This window comes from Microcaecilia unicolor, chromosome 6 (assembly GCF_901765095.1).
Source record: "Microcaecilia unicolor chromosome 6, aMicUni1.1, whole genome shotgun sequence".
Lineage (NCBI taxonomy): Eukaryota > Metazoa > Chordata > Amphibia > Gymnophiona > Siphonopidae > Microcaecilia > Microcaecilia unicolor.
This window is the reverse complement of record NC_044036.1, coordinates 241,619,499-241,646,865: the sequence shown is the minus strand read 5'-3', so window position 1 is coordinate 241,646,865 and position 27,367 is coordinate 241,619,499. Positions and strand designations below refer to the sequence as shown.

The 27,367-nt window shown below is 45.8% G+C and overlaps 1 long non-coding RNA gene across 1 annotated transcript in view; it reads left to right on the top strand.

Moving 5' to 3' along the window:
- Positions 1-27,367, top strand: part of LOC115472285 — a 92,556-nt gene that overhangs the window by 51,395 nt on the left and 13,794 nt on the right. Inside the window, exons 2-3 of the long non-coding RNA XR_003942496.1 lie at positions 13,392-13,422; positions 14,529-14,700. This is a non-coding gene — a long non-coding RNA (uncharacterized LOC115472285). The remainder of the gene's footprint in view (positions 1-13,391; positions 13,423-14,528; positions 14,701-27,367) is intronic.

The window sequence follows — 27,367 nt, the reverse complement described above, 5'->3', positions numbered from 1 at the left end:
TAATGCCGTTGTATCGCTCCATGGTGCGACCGCACCTGGAGTATTGTGTTCAGTACTGGTCTCCGTATCTCAAAAAAGATATAGTAGAATTGGAAAAGGTACAGCGAAGGGCGACGAAAATGATAGTGGGGATGGGACGACTTTCCTATGAAGAGAGGCTGAGAAGGCTAGGGCTTTTCAGCTTGGAGAAGAGACGGCTGAGGGGAGATATGATAGAAGTGTATAAAATAATGAGTGGAATGGATCGGGTGGATGTGAAGCGACTGTTCACGCTATCCAAAAATACTAGGACTAGAGGGCATGAGTTGAAGCTACAGTGTGGTAAATTTAAAACGAATCGGAGAAAATTTTTCTTCACCCAACGTGTAATTAGACTCTGGAATTCATTGCCGGAGAACGTGGTACGGGCGGTTAGCTTGACGGAGTTTAAAAAGGGGTTAGATAGATTCCTAAAGGACAAGTCCATAGACCGCTATTAAATGGACTTGGAAAAATTCCGCATTTTTAGGTATAACTTGTCTGGAATGTTTTTACATTTGGGGAGCGTGCCAGGTGCCCTTGACCTGGATTGGCCACTGTCGGTGACAGGATGCTGGGCTAGATGGACCTTTGGTCTTTCCCAGTATGGCACTACTTATGTACTTATGTACTTATGTTGTAATTCATCTGAAACCTTAGATTGGAGTCAAGTGTATTCAACCAAGAGAAACAATTCTCTAAGCTGCTTAAAGTCCCTCTCCAAACTAAAAAAATGTCATCCATATACCGTTTCCACAAGTGAATGTTATATACAAAATTATTGTTTGAGAGATATTTCTCTTCAAAATTACACGCATACAGGTTAGCAATTGAAGGAGCGAAAGTAGCCCCCATCACAGTACCCTTCACTTGCTGATAATATTTCCCATTAAAAGCAAAAAAATTTCTTTGTCAGTGCAATGGTGGCCAATTCAACTATAAATTCAGTAGGGATGCGACGATAAAAGTCTCTATTGGCAATAGTGTTCCTAATGATCTCTATGGATTTGAACTGTGGTATATTTGTATACAGACTCTCTATATCTAAGGTGACTAAAATCATGTCACTACTCAGGGTCATGGTGTTGAGTAGGTTAATCATGTCAGCTGTATCGCGGATGTAGGATGGAATCTTACTCACAAATGGACGAAGAAATTTATCTATGAAAATGGACAATGGTTCCAATAGTGAGCCACATGCTGATACGATTGGTCTACCGGAGGGAGAGGTGAGTGATTTATGTATTTTAGGTAGTATGTATAATGTAGGGAGAACGAGTTCTTCCACTAATAGGAAATTGGCTTCTTTCAATGTGATATATTGTGCTTCTCTACCTAGTGAAACTAGTGCACTAATCTCCTTTTTGATAAGGTGGGGTCTTTCTCAAGCATTTTATAAAATGTTTGGTCATCTAATTGTCTTTTAATTTCCATGACGTGAGTCTTCTTTGTTCATAACCACTACTGCTCCCCCTTTATTGGCTGGTTTAATAATGATACTGTCATCTTTCTGCAATTGTTTAATAGCATCATTCTCTTCTTTAGTCATATTGTAATATGCACGTCTATTTTCTTGTTTTTCAAGTGACATAATATCATTAAGAACTACTGTTTCAAATGCCTGTATTAGATGGTGTGTATTACCAGGTGGGAGCCATTTACTCTTACTGTTTACTATTGATTGATCTGTAGTATTATCAGTGTTTTCTTTGAAGAAGTCAAAGATCTTCAATTTCCTAATAAATTTGTACAGCTCAACTCTTGTTTTAAACACATCGTACCTAGGAGTTGGTACAAAGGAAAGATCCTTACTCAACACCTTGATTTCTATATCTGTTAAAATACGATTTGAGATATTGTACACTGTATTCAATAAGTTCTCGTTTTCCTGTCTTTGTCTATAACTGCAATCTCCTCTCCCTCTCCCATGTCCTTTACCTCTACCTCTGCCTGTGTAGGAGATATAGTTCCGCTGATATTCTGTGCCTGAAATTTCTGTAATAGATTTCTTTCTCTATAGTTGGCCTATTTGTATGGCCTGTTTGTTAATATTATTGCGCGGAGGTGTAGCGTACAGTGATGCAGATGGATCAAACACATCATCCTGATCACTCCTAAGTCTTTCTTTCTCTTACAGATGGTGGACTATCCAGTGGTCTGTTATTGGTCTATGAGTAATGATTAGTTTTTTATTCTGTATTTTTGAGGGATGACCAGTATAAGGGGTCCTAGTAGTGTTCTTATGAAAACTTTTTTTCTTTGTTTATGTCTATGCCAGGGATACACATTATTGTTCTTATAGTCTTCATCATCTCTTCTGAATTTCTCAAATTTTAACATTCTCAAATTCCTTTCAAACTGCTCACTGCTTTTTCTAAAATCTTCATATAAAATATTAAAACATGTGTCATTTTCTTTAAAAAAAAAAAAAAAACCAGTTCCTTGTCTAATTCCTCTTTGGCTTTTTGTTCCCTTTCCTTACATGTCTTTATAAGTAAAATCATTAGATCTAGAGAACATTTATTCAATATAGCCTCCCACTGCATAACAAAAGACTGATCATCATTGACCATAGTTGAGGATTTGTTCATGCGTAGCCCTCTAGGAATCCTCTTATATCTACAATATTCAAGTAGCGATGATCCATGAAGCTCTACTCTTTTATATCTTTTACTTAACTTCACTGCCTCCTCCCAATGTTTGAGGTAGTCATCAAGTTCCTCTGGTTCTTTGAAAAAGGGTTCGGCCAGTAGCATACTTTGAAGACATTCTTCATTGAAGGTCAATACGTCCTTCCACGGTGTGAAAACCATGATACCCGCCAAAGCAGGTTCAAGAATGCCTTGTTGTTTTTTCAAGAACTCATTATTCTATCAAGAACCTTGAATTTCAAGGTTCATGTGAATAAGTAGTTGTCTTTTCCATTATTTTTTACTAGTAAAAAAGGCCCGTTTCTGGCTGAAATGAAACAGGCGCTAGCAAGGTTTTGCGCGGAGTGTGTATGTTTGAGAGAGTGTCTGTGAGAGTGACTGTGTGAGAGTGAGAATGTGCAAGTGTGTGTGTGTGTGACAGAGAGTGGGTGTGAGTGTGTCTGTGAGCGAGCGTATGTGTATGTGAGAATGAGTGTGTGCGAGTGCGTATGTGAGACAGTGAGTGTCCTTCCCTGTCCCCCCTGTCAGGTGTCAGGACTGGGGGGACTGTGGACAGTCATGAAGGCAGCCCCTACCAAAATAATGAAAGCAAGACCATTTGTATAATAATCACTGCATTCCAGAGAACAAAATGGAGCAAGTTCCCACATGCTATCTTTTGCTTTCTGTATTCAGTAGCTGACAGGCTTGCTAGACTTACCTAAGTGGCTGCAGCTGCAATACACTGAAAAGAAAGCAAGGAAACCTATAAGACGTAGATACGGCCGTCCCCTTGGCCTCTGACGCTCCTCCCTTCTTCTATTTGACCTCCCTCTGATAGGTCCGTCATTCGGTGTGACGCTCCTCCCTTTTCCTGTTTCAGTTCCCTTTGATAGGTCAGAGCGGTGCAGCTGTGACACTCCTCCCTTCTCTGATAGGTCAGGGCGGGGCAGAGATGTAGTGTGCTTAAAAATGGTTACAGAGCTTCGAACATACGAACTGTTGAAGCCTCAGAGTGTGCTTTAGAACATTGAGGGTGCTTTATATGTGCAGATGGGGCGTGGCCAATGGCCCAGATGGGCGTGGCTGAGACTGAGGGTGAGTAGTCCAAATAGCCTAGCCTACCAGGAGGACAGGAGTTCAGGACAGATGGAGTGAGCTTCAGAACGTCTGAGGGGGGATTTTATTTATATAGATTATTTTTCCTTTTCTTCTTGCTATTTTTAACTTTTTTATTCTGATTTTATTCAAATAGCATTTATTACGACGAATGATATCTCTGAGATTTTTGGTATGTGTTATATTTATTTCATTTTATCAATGTCCGTGTCCTATCTGGTTTAAGGATATATTGTTAAAAAATTACAGATTTAGTTTATCAGGCAATTAATTTAAATATTAGGGTTTCATAAATTATAGAAATATGGTCTCTGTATTTTCAGTTTTAATATTTATTATTGTATATGCCCTTGATACTAATGTATGTGGGTAGTCTTTTATTAACTGTCATATATTTTTATATTATAAGTTATCATTAGCTATAAATGTAGTCATTTATTTTTTATTTAATTCATGGTGTATTATATTTATTCTATTCTATTATTTTATTTACAGTAATTTGTAATGTTGTATTTTTAAGCATATATTTTTATGTCTTATTTTTATGTGTTTTAATTGATTTAGCCCCTGACGCAGCCCTTCTTGGGCAAAACACGGCCTATGTCAGGCAATAAGTCTGGTATTTGACATCATCAATACATTTTTGAACATTCTTCCGTTTTGTATCTGCTGTTTTGTTGTCTAATCTTAATCTCATGACATTATGGCACCTCATTCTGCATGGTTAGATAACATTCATATATATCCACCTTTTGATTACTGAATCATGAAAATATGGAAAATAATTTTTCAAAACATTTTTAGTTTTCAAAATATTTTAAATTTACAATCAGGATACCGCCGCATTTGGCTATGATTATGTATTTTGTTGCATTCATATTTTTAAATTTGGTGCATCATTAATGTTATTATTAGATTTATTAACAATGTATGTTTTTAAACATATGCTTTTAGGATTTTTAATATGTGTGTTTGATTTTGTTGTATTTATACCTTCAAATTTTGTGCATTTTTAATGTTATCAGAAATATTATCAACGTATGTTTTTAACACATACTTTTTGTATCTCTTATATGTGTGTTTCATCATTATTTTCATTTTTAATCTTATTTCTGGTATTTGTTTTTGTAGTTTTCAATATTGTAGTGTCATTTATTTATTTATTTATCTATACATTTGTTTATGTATATTTTCATTGCTATTTGTGTATCGATTTTATATTTTGTGTTTTTGGACCCGAGGAAGGCATTTGTGCCGAAACATGGACTGTGTAGGGTCCTAATAAAACCTTGTTTGGAGCTCTTACTCCTGTGTTTTTATTAGCTGGTCACTTGGACTTGGTTCTCTTCCACCTCCTGTTTGGTGTGCTTGCGTTTTTGTGGCAGGAGTGCACCCCCTTTTTTTTCCTCTCATTGAAACCTCTCTACTGGGACTCCCTAAATGTCCTTTTTCAATAGTATCCTTCAAGGATACTCCACACCAAACCATGCGCTCCTGGGCGACTGTCAGCTTCCCCCCCCCCCCCCCCACCCCCCATTTTAGTTTAAAAGCTGCTCTATCTCCTTTTTAAAAGTTAGCGCCAGCAGCCTGGTTCCATCCCAGTTAAGGTGGAGCCAATCCTTTTAGAACAGTCTCCCCCTTTCCCAGAATGTCGCCCAGTTCCTAACAAATCTAAATCCCTCATCCCTGCACCATCGTCTCAACCACGCATTGAGACTTTGGAGCTCTGCCTGTCTTTTGGGTCCTGCGCGTGAAACGGGGAGCATCTCTGAAAATGCTACTCTGGAGAATCTGGACTTCAGCTATGTACCTAAGAGCCGAAATTTGGCTTCCAGAACTTCCCTCCCACATTTTCCTATATTATTGGTACCCACATATACCAAGATATCTGGCTCCTATCTATATGCCTAATGATCGAATCACCAACTACAACAGCTGTCCTAATCCTTCCCTCCTGGATCTAAACTAGGTCCTGCAGTGCCTGCTAGAGGCTACCTGTTAATTCTCTGGTACAAAGTTCAAGTTTTAAAGCTAGGAAGAAAAGAGTATGGAGATTAGTTGATAAAGTTTGCATTTTTATATTTTTATTCTGCCTATCACTAACCTACAATTCCTCCTTTAAACCCCAATCATTAGGTTCCCAAAGCACAAGGCAAAATAATGTTCACTTACCAGAGAATTGTCCTCTCAGAACTTCTGAGAAAAAAAAGTGGCATATTTACCGCAGATGTGAGAGCAAAACTTTTTACCACTCCGTAGGAATGCTACAAATCCTTGCTTCTGCAGTTAAATCCCTCCCCCTCCCTGTGATTATTACTCCCGCAGGTCCAGCATGCCTGTGTTTTCCTTCCTCCCTCACCCCCCCCTCCCTACAGCATCTATACCTTATGGAGCCAATAGTGATCCCCACAGGCCTGCTCTGTGTCCTTTCCTCTGCTGGTCCCACCTTCTGATGCAACATCCTGTTTGGTAAAAACTAGAAGTTGCATCAGAAGATGGGACCCGGCAGAGGAAAGGCTCCAGAGCAGGTCTGTGGGGATTGTGGTTGGCGCAGTGGCTCCATAAGGTACAGATACCAAAGTGGAGGGGAGGAAGACAAAGAGCTGGACCCGCAGGTGGGGTGCTGGAGGGAAGGGAGAGAGGTGCTGGACCTATGGAGGGGGGACACTGGAGGGAAGGAAATGTTGAACCCATGGGAGGGGAGAGAGGTGTTGGAACCACAGGAGGCGGGACTGTAGAGGAAGGGAAGGGAGAAAGGTGCTGGACCTGTGGGGGGGTAGATGAAGGGAAAGGACTGGAAGAGGTGTTGAACCCATGGGAGGGGACACGCTGGAGCTGAAGGGAAGAGACAAAGAGGTGCTGGACCTGCAGGAGGGGGGCTGGAGCTGAAGGGAAGGGAGAGGGGAGGCTGGAGGGAAAGGAGCAAGATGTTGGACCATGGGGGGAGCTGGAGGGAAGGTAGAAAGGTGCTGGACCTCAGAAGCATAGCTAGGTGGGGCGCAGGGGGAGCGTTCACTCCCCTAAATTGATTTTTTTAAAAACCAGCGCCTATGCAGCCATAGGTGCCGACCCAATATTTTGAAACCTGCCCTCCTGCTTTCCTGCCACCCAGCCAGTGCTTAAAACTCATTTTACCTGACTGAACGGCAGTGAAAGAAGCAGAGGACAGCTGGATCGTCTTCCTTTCTCCTTCCCTCTCAGCTGAGCTGTGGTCCTGCCCTCATTTCCTGTTTACGCAAGGGTGGGACACTGAGAGGGAAGGAGAAAGCTGAAGATGAGCTGGCTGTTTTCTGCTTCTTTCACTGCCGTTCAGTCAGGTAAAATGAGTTTTAAGAGGTAGGGCAGGGGACAGGGAAGAGGGAGAAATCGCTGAACATGGATGCAAGGGGCAGGGAAGAGGGGAGAAATTGCTGAATATGGATGAAGGGGAGGGCAGGGAAGAGGGGAGAAATCGCTGAACATGGATGCAGGGGAGGGCAGGGAAGAGGGGTGAAATTGCTGAACATGGATGCAGGGGAGGGCAGGGAAGAGGGGAGGAATCGCTGAACATGGATGCAGGGGAGGGGGCAGTGGATAGGGGAGGAATCACTGAACATGGATGCAGGGGAGGGGGCAGTTAAGAGGGGAGAAATCGCTGAACATGGATGCAGGGGAGGGGGCAGTGAAGAGGGGAGAAATCGCGGAACATGGATGCAGGGGAGGGGCAGGGAGGGGTGAAATCGCTGAACATGGATGCAGGGGGCAGGGAAGAGGGGTGAAATCGCTGAACATGGATGCAGGGGAGGGTAGGGAAGAGGGGAGAAATCGCTGAACATGGGGGCAGGGAAGAGGGGAGGAATTGCTGAACATCGATGCAGGGGAGGGGGCAGAATTGCTGAACATGGTTGCAGGGGGCAGGGAAGAGGGGAGAAATTGCTGAACATGGATGCAGGGCAGGGCAGGGAAGAGGGGAGAAATCGCTGAACATGGATGCAGGGCAGGGCAGGGAAGAGGGGAGAAATCACTGAACATGAATGCAGGGAGGGCAGGGGAGAGTTGCTGAACATGGATGCAAGGGAGGGCAGGGGAGTTGCTGGATGGAGGGGAGGGCAGGGGAGAGATGAGAGTTGCTGTACATGGATGCAGGGGAGGGCAGGAGAAATGTTGCATATGGATGGAAGAGAGGAAAGACAGGAAGGAGATGCACTTGGACGGAGGGGAGGGGAGAGAGGAGAAATTGCTGGATATGGATGGATGGAGGGGGCAGGGGAGAGAGGAGCATGGATGGACATGGATGGTACGACAGGGCCCAGGGAGAGGAAAAATTGCTGAATATGGATGGGTGGAGGGGGGCAGGGAAGAGAGGAGCATGGATGGACATGGATGGGAGGACAGGGCCCAGGGAGAGAGGAGAAATTGCTGGATATGGATGGATGGAGGGGGCTGGGGAGAGAGGAGCATTGATGGACATGGATGGGGAGTTGCTGGACATAGGTGGATGGAGGGGAGAGGAGAGTTGCTGGACATGGATGGAGGGGAGGGCAGTGGAGATAGGAGGGTTGCTGGACATGGGTGGATGGAGGGGAGGGCAAGGAGAGAATTGTTGGACATGGATGGAGGAGAGGGAAGGGAAGACAGGAAGGAGATGCACATGGATGGAGGGGAGCGAGAAGAAATTCTGGACATGGATGGAGGGGAGGGAAGACAGAGGAAAGAGATGCACATGGATGGAGGGGAAGGGAGAGAGAAGAAATGCTGGACAAGGATGGAGGGGAGGGAAGAGAGGAAGGAGATGAGATGAGGGAAAAGGAAGAGAGGAGAAAAACTGCACATGGATGGAGAAAATAGGCAGAAGTTGGATCCACTGGACAGTCAAGTCTGCGGAGGACCTAGCTTTTACTTATAGATATAGAGCAAGAAATGAAGAAGAAAGGAGGAAAGTAAAGAAATAAATGGAAAGGAAGCCCTGGAAACGGAGATAAGAGGACAGATAGAGGCAGAATCAGATACTGGGCCAGCATGATCAGAAAAACACTTATGAAGTGGGTGAAAGATGGGAGAAGAACTTAGGAGACTGGGTAAGGGAGAGATAGAGGGGGGAATGGGAGTGCTGGAAATGGAATGAGAGGGAGATGGTCAAGGTAGATGAATACTAAGGACTAAAGAGTGAGAGAAAAGTGGGGGGAAAAACATAAAATGAAAGATCAGTGCCAGACAGATGCAGAGAAGAACAGGAAGAAGACAAGAGAAGAGCAAAGAAATGGAAAAGCCAACCTGGAAAAGAATTTAGGAGAAGACTGACACATGAAAAGTGGAAAAGAGACTGGGACCAGCCCAACTAGAAAAATAGAATGCTCAGACAACAAAGGTAGAAAACAAAACATTCTTTTTATTTAATGCTTTTTAAGGACTAAGATGTGCCTGCTTTGTGAAATGTACATTTTTTTTCGTATTGTTGTATTTTGCAGAGTACAGGAGAAAATACATTTCTGTTTCTCTTTTACCAGTATTTGCACTGCTTACAGAGTCTGGCTTTCTTGAAGAGATCTATATTTCAGTTTTTGTGGGCATGTTTTTTGTGGTTCCCTATTTTGTATCACATGAGGGTCTGTCCATGTTCTGCATATGTGACTGAGGTGACTGATTCTGCTAGCATGTAGTGTTTTGTGTAGGAATGTGTAATAGTCCAGCTTGGTCCATTTTCCAGTAGCAGGTATATTGGTGCTCTAGGGTCCAGGGTATTTTCATAGGTGAGTTAGGGCTTTTGTGTGTTAAGTTTTCTGTATAGATTTTGAGTGTCTTTTTGTAGGGTTTTGTGTTATTTCATAAAGTGTCTGGCCCTATTGTTTTTGATATGCTGGCTTCATATTCAGCATTTTAATCTGGTGCGTGTGTGTGTTATTTTAAATGGCCTTAACGAATATGTATGAGATGTACATATGCAAATGAATATGCAAATGTGCCAAGCCACACCCTTTGCCCCCCAAAATGAAACAGTCAAACTATGCCCATGTCTGGCGCCTATTTTACAAAGTCTGCTCCCCCAGATGTCAAAACCTAGCTACACCTCATGTGGGGGGATGGAGGGAAGGGAGAGAAATGCTGGACCCATGGGGGAGGGGAGGGGAAAGAAGGGAAAGAGAGATGCCGAACAAATGGGATGAAGGACGAGGAAGTAGAATACTGAACACACAGCAGAGGGAGGGACAGAAGAGAGAGGGAGAGAAACACATTGTTGTGGGGAAGAAGAGAGGAGAGAAGCTGGACACAAGGAGATCTACAGGAACAGAGGAGATATGATGGGCATGGAGGGAACATAGGGACCGGGACACAAAGGGGAAATGCTGTTTAGGGACGGTATACGAACACAAAGGGGCAATGCCAGACATGGGAGGGGATATATGGACACAGAGGGAAGATGCTAGACATAGGGAAGAATAGGAACACAGAAGGGAAATGCTAGACTTGGGGAGCATAAGGGACACAGAGAATGGAGATGCTGAACATGGGGAAAGATAAGTACACAGAGATGGAAGATGGATAGTGAGCATGGAGAAAGAAGAAATGTGAAATGGGCAGGAAACCCTGGTGAATGAATTAAACGAAGACAGAGGGAAACAGAAGCCAGAGCCTGATTCAAAAAATAAAATGACCAAACAAAAGGTAGAAAAAATATTTTTATTTTCTATTTTGTGATTAGAATATGTCAGATTTGAAATGTCTATCCCGCCAGAGCTAGAGTTAGACATGACTGGGTCCAGGTCAGAAATTTGGGAAGGGACCCCAAATACCATTACTAGGTTATGCCTTCTTCAGCTTCCAGCAGGCTTAGGGCTCTCACTGACCAGGGGGAAGTTGCTCTAGTTGCATTCCCCTAATACCATCCCTGGCATGTGTGATCTTTATGTTTTGAACAGTATAGAAGGAAATACATCCTTTTCTATTTCTTTTGTTTTGTACTACATGCAAGGTATGGCTTCTTGGGATTTTGGTTTAATTTATGTTTATTGTGTGTGTGACCAAGGTATTCTGTTAGCATGAATTTCCTATGTAGCATTCTGTAGTAATTTGGCTTGTTCAGGTTTCCTGATAGTGGAGAGGATATTTGTGAGGGGCGGAGAGATAAGGGTTTTGTTGATCCTTGTTCTGTATTGTTTGTGATTTATAAAATAACAGTTGTACGGAATATTGTTTCTTTTTATATTTTTAAATATAAATCATAACTGTTCGAGGCTTGTGTGGATGGGATCAGACTGAGCTCAGAGGGATGGGAACAGCACTTACGGGGACGGGAACAGGGACATTCATGAGGACGGGGCAGGTACAGGGACAAACTTTGGCCCCATATCTTTCTCTGCACACAGGGATCATTGTTCTGCTCTATATTACCTGCAAAGGATCCACTCCACCCAACCATCGAATATTCCACATTGTTTCTGTTTCCTGTTTATGTCCCTCTTACTTGTTTGCCTTTGTTGGCAACATCTGTCTTCCTGCCCCACTGGAAATAAGTCTCTGGGAAGGCACTCTAAGGGGACATTGCTGCAATGTGTGTGTTGGAGGCTGGGGAGATGAGCTATTAAACAGTCATTACTATGGTGGACTAGACTGCTACTTGCATAGAGAGGCCTGGGTGGCTGGAGCCAAAGATTTAACTGCAGAAGAAAGAAAATCAATATTACTCCTGCTCTGCCCCTCTTCGTTGGCTGCTGAGACTCCATTGTATATGAGCAGGGGCACACTGCATGTAAGCATGAAAATCCCACCAAGTGCAGGATATGTGGCCTCTTTGTTATTTATTTATTTATTATTTATTAGGATTTATTTACCACCTGTTTGAAGGAATTCACTCAAGGCAATGTACAGTAAGAATAAATCAAACATGAGCAACAGACAATTACAGCAGTAAAAATATTCAAATAACAGTACAAAGTATGGCATAGTATACTACTTACAGTGTCAACATAATACGTAATAGAACATTTTAATTGACAGTGTAGGGTATAAGCAAAGATGGAACATATAGATAAGTAAGAGAGTAAGAGGAGTTAGAAAATAAGGTGACTAATTTAAAGAAAGTTGCACATGAGGTTAGAGAGATGGTTACATTGGCTGATTTTCTGGTACTGTTAGCCTCCCTTAAAAAAAGAACAAAAAAATAAAAATAACCTGAAAACACCACCAAAAACCCAGCCAAATAATGGGTATTCGCAAACCTATATATCAGTGATGGCGAACCTATGGCACGCGTGCCAGAGAAGGCACGCAGGGCCCTCTTTGTTGGCACGCGCGCCTGGTCCGCCTGCCCGTCCGTGCGCCGTCGCTGGTCCGCCAGTCCTCCCTCCCTCCCTCCGAGCACCAGGCCGGCCTCCCTCCCTCCCACCAAGCACCAGCCCGCCTGCCCGCCCTCCGAGCACCAGGGCCCACCCTCCTCCGAAATTTAAAAGGTATACCTGGTCGGGGTTAAGGCGGTGTCCGCAGCGGCAGTGAAAAGTGTGTTGTTTGCTCGGCGCGTCTTCTGCCTTCGCTTCTGTCTCTCAAGCTCTGGTCCCGCCCTCACTTCCTGTTTCTGCAAGGGCGGGACCAGAGCTTGAGAGACAGAAGGGAAGGCCAAAGGCGCGCCAAGCAAACAACACACTTTTCACTGCCGCTGCGGATGCCGCCTTAACCCCGACCAGGTATGCCTTTAAAATTTCGGAGGAGGGCAGGCCTTGGTGCTCGGTGCTGGGTGGGTGGGAGGGAGGCCTGGTGCTTGGTGCTGGGTGCTGGGTGGGAGGCAGGCTTGGTGCTGGGTGGGAGGGAGGCCTGGTGCTTGGTGCTGGGTGGGTGGGAGGGAGGGAGGCCTGGTGCTGGGTGCAAGGGAGGCCTGATGCTGGGTGCTGGGTGGGAGGGAGGCTGGGAGACCTGATGCTGGGTGGGAGGGAGGCCTGGTGCTGGGTGGGAGGCCTGCCTGGTGCTGGGAGGGAGGGAGGCCTGCCTGGTGCTGGGAGGGAGGCCTGCCTGGTGCTGGGAGGGCAGGGGGGAGAGGAGGGTGGCTGGAGGGGAGGGCAGGGGGGGAGAGGAGGGTGGCTGGACATGGGTGGCTGGAGGGGAGAGGAGGGTGGCTGGGGGGGGGGGGGAGAGGAGGGTAAGAAATGAAGAAGAAAGGAGGAAAGTAAAGAAATAAATGGAAAGGAAGCCCTGGAAACGGACTTAAGAGAAGAGATAGAGAGCAGCAGAATCAGACAACAAAGGTAGAAAACATTATTTTATTTTCATTCTAGTGTTTGGAATATGTCCAATTTGAGAATTTACATCTGCTGTCTTATTTTGCACTGGGTATACTGGAGCTGTAACAGCTTACAGAAATGATTTAACATGAAAAAAAATCATGTTATTTTTTTCTCCTATACTAGTATAATATTTTCAATGATGTCTGTTTATATGCGCCATGGCTGGTGTAAGGGGTGTGGCTATCATAGGGGTGGAGTCATATGTGGTGACCCCGCCCATAATGAGTACTGGTACCTGTTGGCACTTTGCGATATGTAATTAGATTTTGGGTTGCTGTTTGGGCACTCGGTCTCTGAAAGGTTCGCCATCACTGCTATATATAGTTCACTGATATCTCTTGTAAACTTAAATCTTATTTATTTATATCTGCAGGGTGGATTTTTGCCTCCAGAAGGAAACAAAGGTATGCACAGTACTAATGCTTTGTTGAATAGGGTGAGGAGAGCTTTGGGTGGGAACAGGGAAACCTGACCCATGTCTAGAGGAATAATAACCAAGTCATTGCTATGATTTAGGGGTGTATATATCAACGTGCACTACCATTAAGACATGTTATTTTACCAATATGGAAAGAAGTTATCAACATGGGCTGTTGTTACTGTGCTCATGCTATTCTAGCATAGTCCTATTTTATGCAGTGAGCCCTAGTTACCAATAACCCAGGTTAACAGTAAAATAACCCATCTTAACAGTAGCCCAGGTTGATAACTTCTCCCCTATATGTTCCTTCTACTGCTATTGGATGGTACAAGCAGTGGCGTAGCCAGAAGACAATTTTTGGGTGGGCCAGCGGGTTGGATGGGTGGGCACTACAACCCCAACCCCCCCCCCCCCCACGCAGCGCACAGCACCTTTAAAGTTATCGACGCTGCCTCCAATCACCTTCTCCCACCGTGGCGCTGACTCGTCTCCTGCACTTCATGGTCTCCGTCTCCCACTGCCGCGGCAGCGCTCTATCGGCGCTGCCTGCCTGACAGCTGACAGACGCGGCGCGACGACGTCCTGCTCCGGGACCTTCCCTCTGCCGCGTGCAATCCACCCTGCGTAAACAGGAAGTTGAATCAACGCGGCAGAGGGAAGGCCCCGGAGCAGGAAGGCGTCGCGTCTGTCAGCTGTCAGGCAGGCAGCGCTGATAGCAAATTGAAAGCGCTGCCGTGAGGGTGGGAGACAGACACCGCGAACTGCAGGAGAGGAGGCAGCACTACGGCGGGGGTGGGAGAAGGTGAGGATGGGCCTGAGACGAAACTGGGTGGGCCTGGGCCCACCCAGGCCCACCCGTAGCTACGCCCCTGGGTACAAGTCTGGTGTTTCTTCAACTCCCATCTCATAATAGATTCTTAAAGGCAAGATATATAATTTACATCATAAGGAGGTGACAGGTGCACCTCACTACCAGAAATCACTCCTCAAAATGGCATCTGAGGTTCTTGAAGTTATTATGTAAAATGGATGGAGAACATGTTTTTTCAAGGCTGCCCCTTCATACCTTGTATCTTTTTCTTTTTTTAGCAGCTTGTGCCTTGCCCATAAAAACAGGATTATGTAAGGCTCTATTTCCACGCTGGGCCTATGACTCAAAGCAAGGTCACTGTGTTCCCTTCACCTACGGAGGCTGCAGGGGCAATGCGAACAATTTTTTCACTGAAGAGGAATGTAATGAGTTGTGCAAAACATTCTAACGGTAGGTGTCGTCTTATACAATAGCTTTTGCTCTGAGTCTAAAGTTAGCAGATGGCCTCAAGAACAGTGTAAGCTAGATGTTACGTTGAGAGAAGGGAAGAGATTTTGGGAGACATTCTGATGATGGGTCTGGGAGATGGGGGCTAGGAGCTGACATAGCAGTTGTGGCTGGGAGAAGGGATCAGATGGCAGGTGGAAGAGGAGGATGGAGGCTGGTGCAGGGGGTATAAGAAGGAACAGCAGGACAGTAACTATGGGCTGAGTGAAGCAGGGGCATATGTAATGGAAGAACATAGGAGTGGATGCTGGGGGCAAGAAGGAGGACAGATAAGGTAAATGAATATAGGAAAAGAGCCACATGGTGAGAAAGGAGGTATAGGGAAAGAGGTAGAGAATGGATGCTGGAGATCTAAGAAAGGGAGAGGCAATGGATGCTGGGGAAATGAGAGAAAGAGGAAGAGGAAGCTGTGGAGAGAGTGAGAAAAAAGGAAGAGAAAAGGTCTTTGAAGGAGGTGAGGTCAGGTAGAAATAGGGAAGTAAAAGGGGAATTGTGAACCAGGGTAAGGTGATAAGAAACATAGGTGGTCGGTGGCTCAGCTGTTTGGGGAGTCTATAGTGGGCGTGGCCGGGCCTGAGGCCTGAGTCTATAAATATGTATCAAATTCCAAAGAATAAAGTGGCAAGAAATTAAACAGTATAAACTTATAAACTTCAATCTCTCTCTCTCTCTCTCTTTATATATATATATCTTAGGCAATTGAATTAAAGCAGATTGAAAAGTGTTCATAGATGATGCCTAAGCATCCATTGAGGCCTGCAGTCAGTCTGCCTCTCTTCTCTCTTACACATACCACTTGCTCTCAACCAAAACGCCTATGGAAACAATTCAACTGTATTTAAAGATCCCTCAATAGGCTGTGTCTCATAATTCAGGCTCTAAAACCCTTTCTGATGTTTTGGTGTAACCTCAGTAAGGCCAACGCACAATCTCTCCACTACAAAACACTATACACAAACTTGTGCAAAAACACACTCAGAACCTTACCAAACTATGACAGCACTAACTACCAGGACAGTAAGAGCTAAACCTTGTGTGTGAAAAGACAGAACTGTAAATATTATACTGGGTCCTAAAACACCAATGCACTACCTAGTGAGAAAAGAACAAAATAAAACAAATAGGACTGCAACAAGATCTCTATGCAAATATTACATGCTAGCAGAATACTGCACCTTGGTCACACATAAAAAACACATGACAAAACAGATATGACACAAGGGACCGGAGATCAATAAAAGATATGAAGGCAAAAGCATACTAGAGAAATTGAAACTAAAATAGTTATAGTTTATTTAAGATTTGCTATACCGCTAATGCTAACTAGCAGGTCTCAGCGGTTTACATTAATTTAAACCAATATCAGAAAGGAAAAAAACTACAAATTCTGACAGGAAAGATAAAAACATCCAGCAGACAAGTAGCCCAAGCAATGGAACAAACTAAGAAAGGCAGGAGATAGGTAGGAAGTGGGGAGGGATTACAAAAAAGGACCTCAGAACAGCAGTAACAGTGTCCGACTCCATGGGAACAAACTTAAGAGAGAAACAACAAGCAAAACTGATAGACCAGGACTAACCCAAATTGCAAACTAAAATGATCAGATAAAGGTACAAAATACTTATTTTCAATTTTTAAAGCATGAAAAATGTAAGCTTTGAAAATGTATTTTGTTCATAATCAGTACAGAAGGAAATGTATTTCTAATTTATTCTTTCTCATTCTTTACTTGGTGATATTTTTTTTCTATTGTAAAAAAACGTGAGGGGTAATGTTAACATGTAGGTTCTATGTAGAAAGCTAAAGACATTTTTATATTAAACTAATATCCTTGGTACCTTAGCAAGTTTTAAATTATTGAAAAACTCAAAAATACTAAGATGGAGACAGCAGTCCAGCAGCGAGAGGAGTGCTATCCAGTCTTTTGCATCGTGTCACATGTATGATTATCTTCCAGTTGGTGAGAGGTTATATGTGTGTGCCCGATGCAAAGAGTTCCTAGTTTTCAGAGAATAGGTCCGTTCTCTTGAGGCTAGAGTAGCAAACTTGGTGGAGCTGATGGAGACAGAGAGGTACATAGAGCAGTCATACAGGGATGTTATACAGAAGTCTCACCTCCAGTCTGGCAGCCCCTATGCTGCCTTGGAGGAGGGAGGTCTCCTAGAAAGAGAGCATCACCCTGGTGAAGTAGGAAGTACTCCTGTAGCCAGGACCTCCCACCAGGGAATGCACTATCCTCTTGCACCAAGGATATGTCTCCAAGAAGATCTGCTCAGACGGCAAGGATTAGGACAGCTGTTGTAGTTGGTGATTTGATCATTAGGCATGTAGTGGTAGCTGGTGAACATGAGGATTGCCTGGTCACTTACCTGCCTGGTGCAAAGGTGGCGGACCTCACGCATCACCTAGACAGGATCTTAGATACTGCTGGGGAGGAGCCAGCTGTCATGGTAAATGTGGGTACCTATGACACAGGAAAATGTGGGAGGGAGGTTCTGGAAGCCAAATTTAGGCTCTTAGGTAGAAAACTGAAGTCCAAATCCTCCAGGGTAGCATTTTCAGACACTCTCCCCATTCCACGTGCAGGACCCAAAAGGTAGGCAGAGCTCCTAAGTCTGAATGCATGGTTGAGACGAAGTTGCAGGGATGAGGGTTTTAGATTTGTTAGGAACTGGGCAACATTCTAGGAAAGAGGAGACTGTTGCAAAAGGATGGACTCCACCTTAACCGGGATGGAACCATGCTGCTGGTGCTAACTTTTAAAAAGGAGATAGAGCAGCTTTTAAACTAGAATTGAGGGGGGGGGGGGGGGGGGAGCCGACAGTTGCCCAGGAGTGCATGGTTTGGTGTGGACTGGAGTATCCTTGAAGGATACTATTGAAAAAGAACATTTAGGGAATCCTAGTAGAGAGATTTCAACAATGCTGAAAGGAAGCCAGGTGTGCTTACTGAGAGAGCAGGATAAAGGATGCACCTTATCTCTTTCAACTTCTAAGCAGCTTGTAGATCAAAGGAAAAAACACAATTTCAAGTGCCTGTATACAAATGCTAGAAGGCCAACAAATAAGATGGGAGAGTTAGAATATATAGCACTAAATGATGAGGTAGATATAATAGGCATCTCAGAAACTTGGTGGAAAGAGGATAATCAATGGAACATTGTGTTAACATGGTACAAATTGTATCGCAGTGATAGAGAGGATCAAATTGGAGGGGGTTGCGCTATATGTTAAAGAGGGAACTGAGTCAAATAAAATAACACAGATACCAGTGTGGAATCATTATGGATAGAAGTACATAAGTATCGCCATGCTGGGACAGACCAAGGGTCCATCGAGCCCAGCACCCTGTCTCCGACAGCAGCCAAAAGAACAAACAATTTGTCCCGCCCAGTCCATAAATAGTGGATTATTCCCACGTCCATTCAATAACATTCTATGGCCTTTTCCTCCAGGAAGCCGTCCAACCTTTTTTTAAAGTCCGCTAAGTTAACCACCTTAACCACTTTTTCCGGCAACGAATTCCAGAGTCTAACTACGCGTTGAGTGAAGAAAGAATGTCCTCCGATTCGTTTTAAATTTACTACACTGCAGCGTCATCGCATGCCCCCTTGTCCTAGTATTTTTGGAAAGCGTAAACAGATGCTCCACATTGACCCGTTCCATTCCACTCATTATCTTATAGACCTCATCATATCTCCCCTCAGCTGCCTTTTCTCCAAGCTGAAGAGCCCCAGCCTATTCAGCCTTTCCTCATAGGGAAGTCGTCCCATCTCCTGTATCTTCTTTGTCGCTCTTCTCTGCACCTTTTCCAATTCCACTATATCTTTTTGAGATACGGCGACCAGAATTGAACACAATACTCGCGGTGTGGTCACACCATGGAGCGATACAATGGCAGAATAATATCCTCATTTTTGTTTTCCATCCCTTTCCTAATAATACCGAACATTCTATTTGCTTTCCTAGCCACAGCAGCACATTGAGCAGAAGATTTCAATGTATCATCAACTATGACACCTAGATCCCTTTCTTGATCCGTGACTCCTAACGCTGAACCTTGCAATACGTAGTTATAGTTCGGGTTCCTCTTTCCTACATGCATCACTTTGCACTTGTTCACATTAAACGTCATCTGCCATTTAGACGCCCAGTCTCCCAGTCTCGTAAGGTCGTCTTGTAATTTTTCACAATCTTCCCATGATTTGACGACTTTGAATAACTTTGTGTCATCAGCAAATTTGATTACCTCACTAGTTACCCCCATCTCTAGGTCATTTATGAATATGTTAAAAAGCAGAGGTCCCAGCACAGTTCCCTGAGGGACCCCACTAACTACCCTTCTCCATTGCGAATATTGACCTTTTAACCCTACTCTCTGTTTCCTTTCTTTCAACCAGTTTTTAATCCACAGTAAGACAATCCCTCCGATCCCATGTCCCTCTAATTTCCTCTGTAGTCTTTCATGAGAGACTTTATCAAATGCCTTCTGAAAATCTAGATACACAATATCAACCGGCTCACCTTTGTCCACTTGTTTGTTTACCCCTTCAAAGAAATGCAGCAGATTGGTCAGGCAAGACTTCCCTTCACTAAATCCATGTTGACTTTGTCCCATTAGTCCATGCTTTTGAATGTGCTCTGTAATTTTGTTCTTGATAATAGTCTCTACCATTTTGCCCGGCACCGACATCAGACTCACCGGTCTATAATTTTCCGGATCTCCTCTGGAACCTTTTTTAAATATCGGCGTTACATTGGCCACCCTCCAATCTTCAGATACCACGCTCGATTTTAAGGATAAATTACAAATCACTAACAGTAGCTCTGCCAGCTCATTTTTTAGTTCTATCAGTACCCTGGGATAAATACCATCTGGTCCAGGAGATTTGCTACTCTTCAGTTTGCAGAACTGCTCCATTACGTCTTCCAGGTTTACAGATATTTCATTAAGTTTTTCCGACTCATCAGCCTCGAATACCCTGTCCAGCACCGGTATCCCACCCAAATCTTCCTCGGTGAAGAGCGAAGCAAAGAACTCATTTAGTTTTTCTGCTATTTCTTGATCACCCCTTTTACACCCTGGTCATCCAGCGGGCCAACCGATTCTTTTGCCGGCTTCCTACTTTTAATGTATCTAAAAAAAAAATACTATCAGTTTTCGCCTCTAACGCTATCTTTCTTTCAAAATCCCTCTTTGCCTTTCTTATCAGCGCTTTGCATCTGACTTGACATTCCTTATGCCGCTTCTTATTTTCTTCATTCGGTTCCTTCTTCCGTTTTCTGAAGGATTCCTTTTTAGCTCCAATAGCCTCCTTTACCTCACTTTTTAAAGATGCTGGCTGTAGTTTAGTTTTTCTTCCTCCTTTTCTGATACGTGGAATATGTTTGGCCTGGGCCTCCAGGACAGTGTTTTTTAACAACATCCACACCTGTTGTAGGTTTCTTACCCTCTCAGTCACTCCTCTAAGTTTTTTTTTTTTACCATTCTTCTCATTTTATCATAGCTTCCTTTTTTTAAAGTTAAACACTAACATATTTGACTTCCTATGTTTACCTTTTTGAAAGCAAATTTCAAAGGCGATCATGTTATGATCACTGTTGTCAAGCGGCCCCTGGACTGTTACCTCCCATACCAGATCATGCGCTCCACAAATGACTGTCTAGAATTTTTCCTTCTCTCATCGGCTCCTGTACCAGCTGCTTCATAAAGCTCTACTTTATTTCATCAAGGAAATTTACCTCCATAGCATGCCCTAATGTTATATTAACCCAGTCTATATGGGAGTAATTAAAATCAAAAACTCTCGAGCATAGTAAGGCTTAGGTTGGGGGCATGTCAAGATGGCGGATCAGGCTTGATGGTTCCCGGAGCGTGTCTGCATCCTTTTGCTTATTCCTAGAAGATTTTGCTGTTTTTTCGATTATGCCACATACAAAAAGAAAGGGCGTTGTAAAAAGCTTACCGCCGACAGCTTTAGGAACAACACAATTGCAGACAACGCTGGACCGGTATGCCACGAGTACACCGCGCTTAACTGGCTTGAGTTTACCCGCAGTGGGGGAAGGTGAAGGAGCATCAAACCCACAGGGAACGGAAACAACTTTGTCCTCGCCAGATGTGAATCCACCGCTATGTCCCGCTGCTGCTTGGGAGTGTTCGGAGGTCCAGGAGCTCTCGGAATCCGTTGCTCCAGACTCTTTGTTCGGCGGCGACACCCCCAGAATCATGGGAAGTAACAACAAAGGGGGAAAAGTTTCCCCAATGGCGCCTACACTGGAATCTATTTGGGCTGCGATTCAAACTTTGACCTCTACAGTCACTCAGGCTGCTCAGGAGACGTCCATAATCGTGAGTAAATTGGATTTATTAACAACAGCTTTTGACACGTTGAAACAAGAAACTGTGCTAAATAAAACGCAGGTTCAACAAGAAATAACTACTTTGACTACTAAAACGGATTTATTAATTAAGGATAAAATGATAATTCACCGAAAAATAGAGAATTTTGAGAACTACAATAGGCGTTTGAACCTTCGGATTCTCAATTTCCCTCGCTCATCAGAGATTAATGCTATAGATTTATTTAAAAAATATCTGACTGAAAACCTATCTGTCTCACCTACTCTAATACCTCCTATAAATAAAATATTTTATTTACCAACTTCTAAAAGGAGAGAAGATGGGAATGCAGGTCTACAAGATTTATCAGCGTTTCTGGAACGTTCTAATGATGGGATATTTGAAAGGTGAACAGGCACCCGGTATAAGAGGCTTGGGGAGGCTAAGCCTCCCCAGCCCAACCGCTGCCCCCACCCCGCGAGCTGCAGGCTTCCTGCTCCCCAGTCGCCAATCATCTCCCGTCTGCCCTCAGCTCAGCTGCCCGATAGCCCTCGTTTCCTTCCTGCCCTCGCCCTACCTTTAAATATTGTAATTTTCGTCGATCAGGCGGCGCCGGAATTGCAAGCAGCAGCAGGCTAGAGTACTAGCTAGAGTACTGCAGAAGAGCAAACGGGAAAAAGCAGAAACTGCAGCAGCGCCGGAGTCCGAATCTCATTCCCAGTGCAGACATGTCTACTTCCCCTGCCGGCTCAGCCTCTGCACTGCAGGACCCGATGGCACATCTGCTGGGCCTCCTCCTAACCTGACCAGTAACAGAAGGATGCAGCAGGCACAGGCTCAGGTGGAAGAGGTTGCGGACATCGTACAGGTGAACATAGATAAAGTTATGTAGAGGGATGAAAAGCTATCTGGGTTGGATGACCGTGCGGACAGGCTGGTAGAAGATGCATCAATATTTGCAAGCAGCGCTGCAAAATTAAAGAGAAAATTCTGGTGGAAGAATTGCAAGATGATGATTATGATGGGAGCCATATGCGCTATCAAGGTGGTGATCATTATAATTTACTTTAGCACTTGAAAATGCTTGAAGAACCTCCGTCTTCCCCTTCCACCGTTCGTCTGATGTCACTTCCTCTTTCACTTCCTTGTCAGCAATATTATTTGCCTTATCTCTTTTTGCTTTTTTATTATTTGATTCTACTACTATATTCTGCCTTTGTATTTTCAGCCAAACTTGGTGTTTTAAAAATAATGTTATTTCTACATATGTATTTATTTTTCTACTCTTTTGAGAAAAGAATTTCGGCTTGGTTAGGATGAAATTAATTTTCCTGCTTTGAATAGATAAGAGGTGGTCATTTTGGATTTAGAAGCAGGAAGTTGGCCAGCGACCATTTTGAATCAGTTTAGCGGGTATGAAAATGGCAGAATTCATAGAGAAAGTTTTTTTCTAATGGAGTTGTCATGACCAGTGAAGAAGCAGGAGATTCTCTTTGATGCAAGATTTCCATTCTGTAGGTAAATTTATGATTCTGAGAGGGCTTTCTGTAATATTTTGAGTGTGTAAAGGGGTAGGGTACTAGTCCTGCCAGTTATTATGATTCCTGTTAATTGAGGACTTGTGTGTGCCAGAGAATGCCCTAAAGGTTCTGCCAGAGGTGCCTTAAAGTCCAGAGGGGGGGTGGAAGTTATCACAGGAGTGAAGGGGGACAGTGCACTCACTGTCTGTAAGATGAGACCTTTTGTCTATTAGATTGTAAGCTGTTTGTGCAGGGACTGTCTTTCTTCTATGTTTGTGCAGCACTGCGTACGCTTTGTAGCGCTATAAAAATGCTAAATAGTAGTAGTAGTAGTAGTAACGTAAAGAAATAAATGGAAAGGAAGACCTGGAAACAGAGTTAAGAGGACAGATAGCAGCAGAATCGGATACTGGGCCAGCATGATCAGAAAAACAAAGTCACCAGACAACAAAGGTAGAAAAGATCATTTTATTTTCATTATAGTGTTTGGAATATGTCCACTTTGAGAATTAGGTGCTCAACATTAAAAGTTTATATTTATTTACTTATTTATGGCATTTTATCCCACATTAAACATGAATTAGGGTGTTTTGTGGCTCTACACATATCAAGATATTATGATCGCTTGTTTCATATTGTTGACAGTCTGCATTTTCCTTTTCCATATCATCATGCTGATCAATCCATAGACTGGTGGGTTGTGTCCATCTACCAGCAGGTGGAGATAGAGAGCAATCCTTTTGCCTCCCTATATGTGGTCATGTGCTGCCGGAAACTCCTCAGTATGTTCTCTATCTCAGCAGGTGGTGGTCACACACAGCAGCAGCTCTGGCTAGGCCTCCAAGCCTAATTTTTAGGTTTTGTTGAGTGCCTGGGGTTGAGGGCTCTTCTTGAGCAAGTGCAAACCTGGTGGCGCCAGGTCCCTCCTTTTCTCCCCCCTCCCGCTGGCTCCGTTAAAAAAAAAAAAATTTTGGACGTCCTTAAAGGCGTTTATTTCGACGTTTATTTAAACGTTTATTGCAGCTACTCACTGGGACACCAGGTCGTTACAGCTCGGAGCGAGAAGCAGGTAATTTTTACCTTTTTTATAGCAGGCAGGGGGTTCCCCGATTGATCTCCACGTGGCCTATGGCATCGGAGGGCGAGGGCGCGAAGAATCGCTCCCCGGACCGCGTGTGCGCTCCTAGCGGGGATGCGGGGGTATTAAAGTCTGATTCGCCCTTGTTGGGTGTCAGTTCGGAGGCTGGTCAGTGTCCCGGGTCTTCCTCCGGTGCGGCGGTTTTTCCCGCCATAAACGCCCATCCCCCGCTGCTCGCCTCCGCCATCTTGGCCGGCCACTCTGCTCGGACGGCTTCTTCTTGGGCCGCCCTTGAGCTGGGAGACGTTCATGCCATGGCCGCCCTTGATTTGGGCGACGGCAAAAAAGCGGCTAAAGTTAAGCGCCGTTCTTCCCGCGCGGCTCCTTTGCGGAGTGTCGCGCCGGACGCCATCTTGGATGCACAGCATGTTTCTCCCCCGCTCTTACGAGCGCCGGTTGAGGGTGCGTCTAGGGCTGTGGCCCAGGCTGCTGAAGTGCACAGTCTGGGGGGTTTCTCTCCCGAGTTTATTTTGCTGCTGCATCAGGCCTTCCTTATGCAGAACGCTGCCCCTTCTCCCTTATCCGATAAAGGGGTTGAGGCCCCTGGAAGTAAACGCCCTCGGGTGGATTCCCAGGCCTTAGAGGACGCTGTTTCCTCTGATGTAGATGAGGGCAGCGTATCTGAGTTCTCCCAACGGTCCTTTGGGGATTCCTTGGAGGAGACGGATTCCCGCTCGGATGGAGCGGATGACCCCTCTGCAGCACGGATCTTTCGCTCAGAGGATTTGCCCAACCTGTTAATGCAGGCCATGGGCATTTTAAAGATTTCCTCTCCGGAGGACGTCTCTCCCTCAGCCCCTGTTGGCTCCGCCATTATGCTGGGGACGAAGCGCCCGCCTAGAACCTTCCACGTGCATGATGCCATGCACACCTTAATTTCGGCTCAATGGGATGTCCCGGAAGCGAGCCTTAAAGTGGCTAGGGCTATGTCCCGCCTCTATCCTTTGCCTGAAGGTGAACGTGAGGCCTTTCTTTGGCCTACTGTGGATTCTTTAATCACTGCGGTGACTAAGAAAACGGCGTTGCCGGTGGAAGGTGGCACGGCCCTAAAGGACGCCCAAGACAGAAGATTGGAGGCGGCCTTAAGGTCGTCCTTCGAGGCGGCTGCCTTAAGTTTGCAGGCCTCAGTTTGTGGCTCCTAAGTGGCCAGGGCTTGCCTGACGATTGTGCAGCGGGCTTCCCCCTCGGATCCTTCCTTGAGGGCTGATTGGCCGGACCTGGAATCGGGCTTGGCTTATTTGGCAGACTTGCTGTATGATGTCTTGAGAGCCTCGGCTAAAGGTATGGCTCAGACAGTTTCTGCGCGGCGGTGGCTTTGGCTGAAACATTGGTCTGCGGACCACGCCTCTGTCCCGCCTGGCTAAGTTGCCTTTTAAAGGCAAGCTGCTCTTTGGGGTCGAGCTGGACAAAATTGTGACCGATCTCGGCACGTCTAAGGGCAAGAGGTTACCAGAGGTCAGGGCTCGGGCCAGTGCTTGCCCCGGTATCTCCAGAGGACGGTTTCAGGAAGCCTGTCGGTACCGCCCGGGCAAGTCGGGCTCCTCTGCCCCCTCTTCCTTCAAGAGGAACTTCTCCCCCAAGCAGCATTCCTTTCGCAGAGACCGCCGTCCCGGAGGTGCGCCCTCCGGTCCTCCCCCAGGGTCTCGTACCCAATGACGGGGTCCTGGTCCATGGCCCAGTGCAAATTGGAGGACGCCTGTCCTCGTTTCTGGACAAGTGGACCAGGGTAACTTCAGACGCTTGGGTGCTGGAAGTCATCAGAAACGGCTACAAGCTAGAGTTCTGCCGACCCTTAAGAGACGGGTTTGTACTTTCTCCCTGCAAGTCTCCAGTCAAAGCTGTGGCAGTGCAGCAGACCTTGGACAATCTGATCCGCCTGGGTGCGGTCGTTCCGGTGCCAGAAAATCAGCTTGGCAAGGGACGTTACTCCATTTACTTTGTGGTACCAAAGAAAGGAGGTTCTGTACGGCCTATCCTCGACCTCAAAGGGGTCAATCGGGCCTTGAAAGTTCGGCACTTTCGCATGGAGACCCTCCGCTCTGTTATAGTGGCAGTGAAGGCAGGGGAGTTCCTGGCATCCTTGGACATCAAGGAAGCGTACTTGCATATTCCCATCTGGCCTCCTCATCAACGCTTTCTGCGTTTTGCAGTCCTGGACCGACACTTCCAGTTCAGAGCCCTCCCGTTCGGGTTGGCTACGGCTCCGCGGACCTTCTCCAAAGTAATGGTGGTCATCGCGGCCTTCCTGAGAAAGGAAGGAGTACAAGTCCATCCTTATCTGGACGACTGGTTGATCCGAGCCCCCTCTTATGCAGAGTGCGGCAAAGCTGTGGACCGGGTGATTGCTCTTTTGAGCTCCCTGGGGTGGATCATCAACTGGGAGAAAAGCCAGCTGCGCCCGACTCAGTCCCTGGAGTATCTGGGAGTTCGATTCGACACCCAATTAGGCAGAGTGTTCCTGCCGGACAATCGGATTGTCAAACTTCAGGCTCAGGTGGACCAGTTCCTAGTAGCCTCTCCGCTCCGGGCTTGGGACTATGTGCAGCTGTTGGGCTCTATGACGGCCACGATGGAAGTAGTGCCCTGGGCCAGGGCTCATATGAGACCACTACAACACTCTCTGCTGCAGCGTTGGACTCCGGTGTCGGAGGATTATGCTGTGCGCCTTCCCTTGGACCCAGCAGTGCGCAAGGCGCTGAGCTGGTGGCTGCAGACAGACAAGTTGTCTGCAGGGATGCCTCTTGTGACCCCGGAGTGGATTGTCGTCACGACGGACGCCTCTTTGACGGGCTGGGGAGCCCACTGCTTGGGAAGGACAGCGCAGGGGCTCTGGTCTCCTGCAGAGGCAAAGTGGTCTATCAACCTCCTGGAACTCAGAGCCATTCGGTTGGCGCTTTTGGAGTTCCTCCCAGTACTGGCGTTGAAGCCAGTACGGGTCCTGTCGGACAATGCCACGGCTGTGGCCTATGTCAACCGCCAGGGAGGTACCAAGAGCGCCCCTCTAGCCAAGGAAGCCATGAATCTATGCCAGTGGGCGGAAGCGAACCTGGAACAGCTGTCAGCGGCCCACATTGCCGGAGTCATGAATGTCAAGGCGGACTTTCTCAGTCGCCATACCTTGGATCCCGGAGAGTGGCAGTTATCGGCTCAGGCGTTCTTGGACATCACGAAGCGCTGGGGCCAGCCGAGCCTAGATCTGATGGCGTCATCGGCCAATTGCCAAGTGCCGCGCTTTTTCAGCAGAGGACGGGACCCTCGATCTCTGGGAGTAGATGCTCTTCTCCGACAGTGGCCGACACAAGAGCTTCTCTATGTGTTCCCGCCCTGGCCCATGTTGGGCAGGGTACTAGACCGGGTGGCAAAGCATCCGGGCCAAATAATCCTGGTGGGTCCGGACTGGCCCAGACGTCCCTGGTATGCGGACTTGATCAGGCTCTCAGTGGACGATCCTCTGCGGCTGCCAGTGGAGCAGGGCCTGTTGCATCAGGGTCCCGTGGTGATGGAGGATCCCTCCCCCTTTGGTCTTACGGCCTGGCTATTGAGCGGCAGCGTCTGAGAAAGAAGGGCTTCTCAGACAAGGTCATCGCCACTATGCTAAGAGCGAGGAAGC